The sequence below is a fragment of the Corvus brachyrhynchos genome, unplaced genomic scaffold, assembly GCF_000691975.1.
Source record: "Corvus brachyrhynchos isolate BGI_N302 unplaced genomic scaffold, ASM69197v1 scaffold126, whole genome shotgun sequence".
In the NCBI taxonomy this organism is placed as follows: domain Eukaryota; kingdom Metazoa; phylum Chordata; class Aves; order Passeriformes; family Corvidae; genus Corvus; species Corvus brachyrhynchos.
In genome coordinates, this window is record NW_008239283.1 from 10,044,711 (window position 1) to 10,055,510 (window position 10,800).

Below are 10,800 nucleotides of genomic sequence, written 5' to 3' on the forward strand. Positions count from 1 at the left end.
AGGAATGCTTGCCGGGAAAGCAGCAAGTGGCATAGCTAGCATCCGTCATGCAGGATTTGTTTTCTCTGTCATTCCTAATGGGAAAATAACACATGCAGGGATTTTTTTATTTGCTTTACAATTACTGTTTGCTCAAAGCAGATGGCCAGTGCAGTTTCTCAGTAAGGCCGAGTGGATTTGTTCCACAAACTGGCCTCTCAGAAAGCCCTGGAAAGATGTGAAATGCAGAGGAGGTGGGTGGCAGAGCAGCAGCCTTTGGAAGCATCCGAGGGCAGAGCTCCGGGAAGTCCAGCCTTGCCCCTGGGATGTGCAGTCCTTGCAAAACAAGAACTCAGAATAGCTTTTGGCCAGGTTAGAATTTTATTTAGGTAGGGGACAGTAGAACTTTGGATTTGTCTCATTTTTAGGAAAAGTTTGCACTGGTGCCGGGTGATTGTTTAAAGTGTCCCTTCACACCAGGCAGTCATAAGGTAATAATTTTTCACTATCCAAATGGAAATTATGCTGGGTAGTGGGTTGAGAGACAACAGAATAGAAATAAAAGCATGCCGTTGTAATTTTCTACTTATGATTAATTTTTGACAGAGCCTGCTTTCTTTGTAGCAGCCCCTGAGTGAGGCATTTCTTACCAGCAAGGGTTTAGTTCCCAGACATTTTAGCATGACATTTGAGTTCACGTGAAAAGATTAAGATCATAAACTGAGTACTTAGGAGTTCTCACTCAAATTCATGGGGATTTTTAGGACTTTGAGGAAAGTATCCTAATGAAGATATTTATCATTTTCCTACTAGATGATCTGATTTGTAGAAATGCTAGAGCTAAACATGCCTGGCTAGGCATAGCCTGTTCTGAACAGAAGCTGGTAATGACGACCTTGGTGTTAACTTCCAATAAACAGGTTGCTAATTGCTAAGAAAACACACTGCTTCATGACAGGGCACAGTTCTACCCTTAAGTTACGGTTTTATGCAGTATGGCAAGGCAGATGAATAGTTTGCTGCCACCCAAAGGGAGAAGTCAGAGGAAAGATCCCCCCTTTTTCACCTGTCTCCCTTTGAGACACTTAATTTTTGCCAGCCCTGTCATCTATCAGACTTCTCATGCGTTTATCTCACTATTAGCAGAAAACATAGTAACTGACAAAAGGGCATCATCTGCTAGGGAACTGAATGGGAGCGTTGAAAACTCTGAGAAGTGCCAAGGCTTTAACAAGGTATGAGGCAGCCAGGAAAAAAAAAAAAAAACAACCCAAAAAACCAAGAGCTTCACTTCCCTCTTTATGTCGGCAGAGAGCTGTTATAGTCTTCAGTCTGCAGCCTCAGCATGGAGCTTCATCATCTGCCAAAACTTACAATTTGTATGTTGGCATTGATATTCATACTTCATGCCGATGTACAAAGAAAAAGCGTGTGTAGGTGATGATGGACAACAGACTCCTCACTAACTGAAACATACAGTGTGATGAGGGATTTTAAAAGTCACTAAGACTTACTTAACTTCCTGGTGAATAGGAGAGAGGGTTGGGTGTGTTTGGGAAGTCTGGCTGTCTGAGAGGTGCTCCTGCCTTCTGCACCGGCTGGAAAGATCTAGAAAACAAGGGTTTCTTATACTAAAACTCAAAAATCTGCTGTTGCGTTTTTACTATGGTTTCTCTTAAGATATTTATAATAAATACAGTTGGGAAAAAACAGACACCCCAGCTTTACTAATCACCACACTGGGACGGTTCTGTTTTGAAGAAGTGGCTGTTACACCAAGCAAGGTGAAAGAAGACTGAAGTGCGCCTTATTCTGATGCACATACACGTCGTTGTAGTCAGGGATCCAGGGACATGGACCACTTTTAAATTAGCCTGCTAGGTGGTGCTGTAGGACACGCTCTGCCTTACTCATTCGGGGATATGTTCAAGTTCTCTCGCATATTTTGCCATAAAACAGAGGTGCCTACACTCATCTGCCTCTTTAACTTACAATCTGTATGTACGAAGCCTTGTTGCTACATTAGGAAAAAGGCTGACATTTAAATACAGAACTGAAAATCATTGATTTTGCTTAATGATTTATGTGGTCTTGCAGTCTGTTTTGCTCATGTGATTTCCAAAGTGGAAATGTGAATGTGGTTAGTCAGTGAGTGTCCACCAGTCTAAGATATATACATGTCTCTCCTCGGCATCTTCTTCCTCTATGGATTCTATTTATCTGATTTATCTGCCCTTTTATGCAAGTTTTTTCCATAATCCATCCTCTAGATGTGAGCTTTAATGGAAGGTAGTAAGAACCTTATAATTTTGGCACAAATTTATGCAACACTGCATGTCCCAGCTGTCAGATTGAAGAGACATTGCAGGAGTCTGGGATTAGGAAAATACACTGTGTGAGTGTATGTCTATAGAGTTGCATTGATAGCAGGAAAAGAGAGAGTTCAAAGTCTGCAGGACACAGATCATCCACCAGTTACCCATGGAAGCAATTATGAAAACCAGGGAACTGGAGTGTGGACAATAGGGGTTTTTACAAGACATGAGGACAGAGAAATCTGATGAAGAAGAGAGGAAATTTTAGAGGGCAAAAAGATCCTGGACTGAGATGTGTTGGCTGATCTGGGGAAGATTGTATTGTGAAGGAAGGGTATGACTTGTGAGCCTGATGTCCAGTGCAGCTCACTGGCCCACTTTTCAATATTGCTGAGTGTAGTGCTTCTGTAATGAACATGCAGAAGCAGTGCAATGCTCTGAAGCAAAACATGTGCCTAGAAAGTAGCTGTACTAAGGTGACTTACACTGGCCTGTGCTGGAACTACTTCCAACTCAGAAGAAGGCAGCAGAAAATGCATTGAAAACTGCTGTATTAAGTGACTTTTAACATTCTTGACAGGTGCCAAAAGGTTCAGCCTGTTCATACTTAAATGGTCATCTTACTGCACTGAAGGGGAAAAAGAGCTTGTGGTAAAATGGGCTTTTCCAGCCTGTCATTTTGAGTAAGTTACCCATCTCCAAATTGCAGCAAATGGCACAGTGACAGTGGGATTGAAGTGTACACAGCATTGAGCAAAAGCATGAAGGTTCAGCTCTTCAGATCCCAGCAATCTCTGTTGCTGGAAAGGGAATATATCTGCCAATATTGATAATATATCCTTGCATGTCCTATTCCCACTGCTCCTCTCAGTCTCATCCTAGATGGAACATGCGCACTCACCAGCTCATGGGTAATACAACTGCAATTTTTGCCTGTATGCCGGGATTTTGCTATGGGCTCAGTTAGCACAGGTTAGAAACCACGTTTTCCTTTGTGTATTGGGTTTACTGACAAGGTTTGGCTGAAATGGCATTCTTATGCTGATAATCAAAGCCGTGTATAAGAAGCAGTAGAAAAAAAAAAAAAAGGAAGAAGATGAGCTATTTACAACTTTTTCTTATTCTTGGGATGTGTGCATGTTCTTAAAGATAGATACAAACCTTACGTTTCCTCTCAAGATGGGTGATGTAGACAAGCATAATAAAGAATAAGCATTCAGACATACAGCCATGGGAAGAGAAGAGGGAATTCTCTTTCTGGTCTCAAATGAAACCTTCAAACCCCAGTATCCAAGAAGAATTAAAAAGATTACTAATTTTGTTGTTGGGATTGGAAGGTATATAGATCACAATAAAGCACAGAGTCTTTAGAGGAGCGGGGAAGATATTTTCTTCCTAATGTATCGCAGCTTGGAACTGATCAGGGATGAAAGTGTTTTAGAAGGCAGCAAAGAGGCTGCAAGTTATTTGGATGGCTACACAACTCTAGGACTGACTTTTCTTTCCAGAGTCTTTGAAGTATTGATGTGCTGATCCAGACCTGCCTAAACCTCAGACAGGCTCTTTGTGATAGCAGACATGGAAAAAAGGAATATATGCAGAATTTTTTATCTCTTTGCTACTGCATTTTCAGATCTGGGGACTAATTGGACAACCTCCCTCAGCTCTATCTGGATACACTAGAAGCTGGTAAAGAGTGAGAACCCTGTGAAGTAAAAGTCCTCCCCTCAGGCAGGACTCCTTTGAGGATAATCATCAAAAAATCCTTGATCTGAATGTGCTTTGCAATCTCTGATCATGCTAATAGACACACATCCACTTTGGGGGTGTGGTTTAGTGGTGACTACGGTGGTGCTACATTGATGGTTGAACTAGATGATCTTGAAGATCTCTTCCAAACTTGATGCTTCTGTGATACCCAGGTGAACATGCATGCTAGTGGAAAATCTGGATACTAGCAGCAGAGAGCTGAGAAGCAAAACCACTTACAGATTCTGGTCAAATCAATTCATGCTGAAGTCTGTGGTTCTGCAGTAGTCTACTGCTATTTAAAACTGCTTCAGGTCTCTCCACATTGTGCAGACAGACCCTATACCACATTGTATTTTACACTGCATTGTCTAGTTGTATTACAGGCACTATTGTGGTGTCACTTGGTGAAATCAAAATAAAACTCACAAACATAAATTCATTGTCTAGCCTGGGATTTCTTGGCAAAGCACGTGTTAACTATAACTAATAATCCAAGCTGTTAACCAGAACAATTGTTCACTGTCTATAACTAACATCGCCTTCATTTTTAAGGGCTCTGGTCCTGCAATTAGCTAGCTCTCCTAAAAGGAAGGTAGCTGTAGTGAATTAAGGTGTCACATCTTCATAATACAGCTAATTAGCACCATTTCCCTTCAGAATTGGAAGAAGTGTCTTGGGAAGGGGAGGATGCCAATTCTTAGAGGCAATGCTATAATATTTAACAGATTGAATCATACTGTCTAACCTAGGGAATATTTAAAGTTACCGCAAAGGTAATGATGTTTGACAGCAAGTAGAAATTGGGGCTGTTTCACTGAGTCAATCAGCCTAGGTGGTCACTGAGCACTGCTCCATGGTGGGAGTGCTTCGCAAATGCTGTGACCTTCCAAGGAGGTCCTTATCATGGCAGATAAGGATAATTTTTCCTGTCTCATTAAAAGCTATGGAAGCTACAAACAGAACACCGGCTATTCTAAAAAACAGTACATGCTACTGTAGCAACAGACCAGAGATTCCACTCTGCCTCAAATCAGTTGAAAAGACATCCCAGTTCTAGGGAAGAACTATCAATAGAAATAACAGAATTAAATTATGAGAAAATGCAAGATGAATGTTAAAGTGAGATCTGTTTGGAACATTGGCTTCCCATTAATTCAATCTGTTTAAGACTTGCCTTATTCACTGTTATTACCAAAGCTCAGATCCGCATCTTTACTGTCTAGGAAAAGGAGACTCATGCTGATAATAGTAACAAAAGACACATTCTGTTAATGCAGGAATAGTTTTCTTTGCCACTGAAAATCTGGCATTTTCTTTATGTTACCCTACTGAGTGCCACCTTGCTCGGTGCTTTGCTGGGGAGCTGGAAACTCAGGCCCTGTTGAGTTTCTAATGCAAAGATAAAATCTACCTGGCTACAATTTTTTTACCCGCTCTCAAAGTGGCATCTAGTTTTTTTCCTCAGTCAGAGCTCTTACTTAAAAATACTTAAGGTCATCATGAGAAGATAGGATCATGTATAGCTGTAACACACAGCTTTTTTCTTGGACAGCATGTTTAACAGAAGAAAAATAACAGCTTCTGAGTAGGAGCTGGTCAAGTCTTACACAGAGTGTGTGAAGCAGAGAGCAGCTACTGTAAACCAAAGCTGTTCTCCATAAACCAACTGCTCTGCCAAACCAGGTGAAATCTGTCTGCTTTAGCACTGTGGTATGACTGTGTAGGAGGGAAGGGGTCTGATCCCACACTCTCTTCTTGGGAAAACGTGTTCGGCCACTCTGTGTTTCTATTGCATCAGTCACTTAAGGATCTTCCAGAACTTTGGAAACTTTTTTTAGCTGTTCTTCAGACTTCACAGATCTGAGACTGCACATCTTGCAGCTTTATATATGACTGAATCAACTCATGTGTGCTTGCAAATGAATTAAGTTTTGAAGAGATCCCCTCTCAGCTAAAGTCTAAAGAAAGCAGTAGCACCCAGAGAGACTCATTCCTGTTTAAGCAGTAAGTTTGGTTTGAAAGAGACAGGTTTGTTTACATGGTTTATGAGCATCTCTTTAATCAAGTAGTAGCTTTCCAGGTCAATAGCTTTTTCAGGATAGTTAGTAAAGTAAAATCTGGGTACCATAATATCACGTTCATTTATACATCTACTGCCACTCCAATTATATGTTGCTGGTGATGCCTAATGAAGTTTGGGCTATGTACAATTTCATATGGCTGGCTTGAAGCATAAGCATCCTAATCTGTGAAGGTGAAGCTCTAAAGAAAGATGTAGTGAGTACCTTTTAAACCTACACAGCTGGTGCAGTTGCCACCTACAGTCACACCAGAACAAATTTTTATGTTGTCTTCCAAGAGTTGCCTAACACTAAAATCATATTCCAGATCTCAGTACTGAAAAGTGAAGGACAACAGGTTCATTGTCATTTGAAGTTATGAAGCATGTTCATAGTATAAAACAATAACCCTTCTGGATTTTTTCACATCCTACAAATAACTCTACGTGAGGAGAAACAACCATGAAAACCCAGAGACAAATTTCAACCCAACCAGCATCCTATGAAAGGCAATGTACATTGGTTGGCAGAAATCAGTTTTGTTTCAGAGAGTCTATTGTTTGTATCAGTGGTGTTATATCCTCTTCAAGTCACCTCACAACTTGTTAATCAAATCCAAAGTAGAAACTGTTGTTTTTCTCCAACTGAAGGTATTCTTCATGTTAAAATAAAAACAAGGGACTGAGAAGGTCTGTGGACTATGGTGGGGATAAAATCCTAGGTGCAGATAAACAAGTATGAAACTGTGACAAAGAATATGCAAGGCAGGGACCTGTGATTGTTAGACCACACCTGCAAAAGTCTATTAGCACCAAAGTTTACATTTGTATGTCACAAGTCACAACACAGGGATAACTGATAATCCACATTCTGAAACAGAAGTTGTTAAATGCCAAGAATACTTCTGATGAATGCAAACCAATCTTCCTGCTAATCTGGAGCTGATAACAGAGACTGATCTCACAATTGCATCTGGAGAATCACATGGGACCCCACAAACTGGAGCATCAATCAAAAAGCTGGAAGCTGCATTTGAAGGAGCAGTCCACATTATCCATAAAAACAAAGGAAAACTTAACATGTATTATGATAACTACTTACTGGATAGCTTGTCACAGATAATTTAGTGCTGAAAACCAAAGTCAGGAGCAGCCATATCAAGTGCTACAGATAGCCAAAGTGGTTTTCAGAGAGCAACTTCACAGATGAGGGACAACATCTGAGAACCAGGTGAGAAGGAGTCATGGTGTCCACAGCTCAAAAACAGAAAAAAAAAATTAATAAATGTATCTATTTCTGTCACGTGATTTCCTCATGCAGAGTTAACAGATTTAAGCTTAGGAGAACTTTCAAAAGAGCACTGCAACCAGCAGGAGCTGACTGTAGCTTACAGCTCCCTCTGATACCATGATTTTCTGCACAGAGATGTCAACATTCCATCCACTGAAGAGTTACGGGACAGGAAGATTGTTCCTGAGTACTCTTGGAGACTGTTCAGGTACTTGTTTTTGCTTCATGCAAAGGAAGAACTGGAATGAAAAATTTACATGGAAACACACGTACAGACAGAAATCATAACGCAGGCAAAAGAAATTTAAAAATTGAAAAAAAATTAACAAACCTTTTTGTCCTCCAGGGCTGTCCTCAGTAATGTAATAAGTCAGGAACAGTACAAAAAGCTTCATTTGCACAAAAGCCAGCAGCATAGGGGGGGAAAAAAACCCCAAAACAGTATAAAGAAACAAACAAAAACACCAAAACAGACTTAATTCACTAGCAACCTCTCTGCCCCTTAAATCTCCTCCAGGTTAATTGATTCATCTCACAATCCAGGCCACCTGAATCTTGTTTCTTTTCTAACCTGCAAATTCATAAACACTAAAGAGGATTTCTAAAGATGTGAACAGTGCTAGTTAGTAATTTTACACAGAAGTCAAGATCTCAATTGTGTGTATACTGTTGTTAGTGTTGGGGAAAGTCTAATAAAAACTCTAAACCTAAACCCCCTGTTCTGTTAATGACCACAAGGAGAATGTAGTCCTAGCAGACTTTCTAGCCAAAAAACCCCAGTGCCTGAAAGGTTCAGCCTGCTCCTTTCATCTTTTATTTGGCCGCTATATATTTTGCTTTACTCTGTAAAGCTGTCTATGGTGCAAAATGTAGGCTATGTGCAATCTGAAATAAAGCTGCTTATTGCACAAGGGGATGCCAAAATTGGTAGCTCTGAATTTTAATAAGGAGATGCTTGATTTCTATTCCACTGGGATTGCAGGAAGTAAGATAATTCTCATGAAAGGAGGGCAGGGGGAAATAAATAGAGTGACCAACTTTGTATAGGAGTTAATCCATTTAAATGGCTGTAACAAAACCTGCCTGCAGGTTTCTGTTTTTCAGAGACTACATGTTTAAGCTCTTAACAATCTGCATTTCCACGGTACTGTAGGTCCAGGCAAGGAGTATCAGAATGAGGGTTTGTTAGGGGAAAGTTTGCTGCATTCAGGTCATTGAAGAATCAATCTGTCTGGCCAAATTGTGCCAGATGGACAACACCATTTGAGCACTCATGCTTCTACTCTTTATCCTGCCAAAGTACCTCGGGAGTGACCTAGAGAGCTTCTTTTCTCCAGTGTGAAGGTCCACGCTGAGCCCCTTCTGTCCATAAATACTGTTTAGCATCTCATTGTCAGACTTGTTTTGATTACATATGCTAGTAGTCAGGCGCTGACTAAATGGCTATTGGCAAAGGTATTAGACTAAAACCTAAAGAATAGAAACTTGCTTTTGGACTCCAGTGGGCTTTGGATCAAGCATAAAAAGAATAAATGCTCTAAAGCAAATAAAGCAAAACTTCAGGTTTCCCACCCTGTCTAATCTCTTGAAATCAGAGGTGCCAGTCAGGGTTGTTCAGGTGTTAGATGCCATCAAATGCAATCTCAAACCAAGGTAATTATAGGAGATCTTCAGAAAAGCAGCAGAGAAAAATAAGTGCATTGTTGTTGACATAATCGCTTCTGGATAAACAACACACAGCTGAGTCTCACTTCACTATCCTTCCCAGGAGGTCACTAGGGCTGCATGTGCTCTTCGGTGGTTTAACCTGGGGTTTACTCTCTTTTTCTAAGCAGAAGAGTGATCTGCTTAGACTTATCCAAGAGATTTTTCCTTTTGAAAAACAGACTGTCTTTAGTTCTTCCTCATGCTGGTCCTGAATTAATACTAGTTTAAAGTAGCTGGGGGCTTTATGCAACAACCAAATGTGTTCAGAGCCCTAAACACAATGTAGGTAACACTGGACACAAGGCTCCAAAAAGTCGAAGTGCCATGTAAGATCACTGGGGAAAGCACAACAAGAAATAGGATTATTGGTTATTGTTGCATTATTGTGGATAAGAATGGTTTCAAAACTCATCCCAAATTCCATCTCCATTTTCTCTGCTTAATGAGGAATTTCTGTTCAAGGGGAAATGCCTTATGATGATTAAAAAAGTTCTCCCACTTCACTCATCCTTAATGCACATGTGGACACCTTGCTCTTGCAACCGACCCCTGGGCATTTTACCTGTCCCCTGCACAAGCAGCCCCTTCCCTGCAGCATCTGCTGGGCTCTGTACCACACATGCCCATTTCCATCATCTGCTAGCCAGCCCTGGGCACCACTCTTCCAAAAACAGGCAACAGTTGCAAGAGGTTGTTCTCACTTTCCACATCTTGGAGGGTTTCATATGGCACTGCAGGAAAAAGAACCAGCAGACCAGGTCGTCCTTGGCACATTTCCTGGTGCTTTATGGTCCAGACAAGAGGACAAGGTGTCCCTGCACTTCCCAGCTAGTGAGTGGGGGGCGTTTGTCTGCTTTGGCATGGCCATTGACTGGTGCATGTGATGAGAGAGCAAGGTGGTGCTCAAGCTGGCAGAAACCAGTATGGGCTTACCCCTTGTCAGTTCTCCAGGGGTGGTTTCATCTTGTCATCCCCAGTGACAGCACCTTGTGCACTGAGAGGATTAAGGTATTTGGAGGAGTCCATAGGGTTTTCTACCTGATAATTTTTCTTAGGAGAAAGGCTTAAGCTTGGTACCAGAGAATCCCCTGATGGCAGGGAAGGAGAAAGGGCTGCAGACAGAATGCCCATCTCTTGCTGTTTTTCACCCACCAAAGCTGAATCTGATCCAGTTCCCTGTAAAGGGCTGTTGGACAGGCACTCTTGACTAATTTTCACTCACCTCTTCCCAAGTGACCTTCTCCTTCCAAAGATGATGAGGAAATCATTTGTCTCAGCTGCATTCTCTGGGAAATGTTATCTTTTGCAAGCTTTAATTTATCTTCATTGAAAGGAATTGCTTTTCATTTGAATTTAGCTTCAAACTTGGCTGTGTGACGGGGAAGAGCTTCACTGCAGTGCACAATAAACATTTTATCCTGTGCCTCTTCTGTCCTTTAATATCTGCACAATAGCAAGACCTGGATAGCAGAAACACTGAATTATCTTGGTCCAGGAGTGTCACTTGCTTCTCTAAGAGCAGCCTGCGGCATCACACATACCATGTAAGAAGGGAGCCCATTCTTGAATGCACAGATCACACAACATGGCTCATTTAACTTGCAAGTTCAATGCTTCATAAATGATACTTTCCTCCAGGGGCTGTTGCAGGAAGACATCAGAGCAGAGAGCCATGTTTCAGGCCTCTGTTTTCTAAA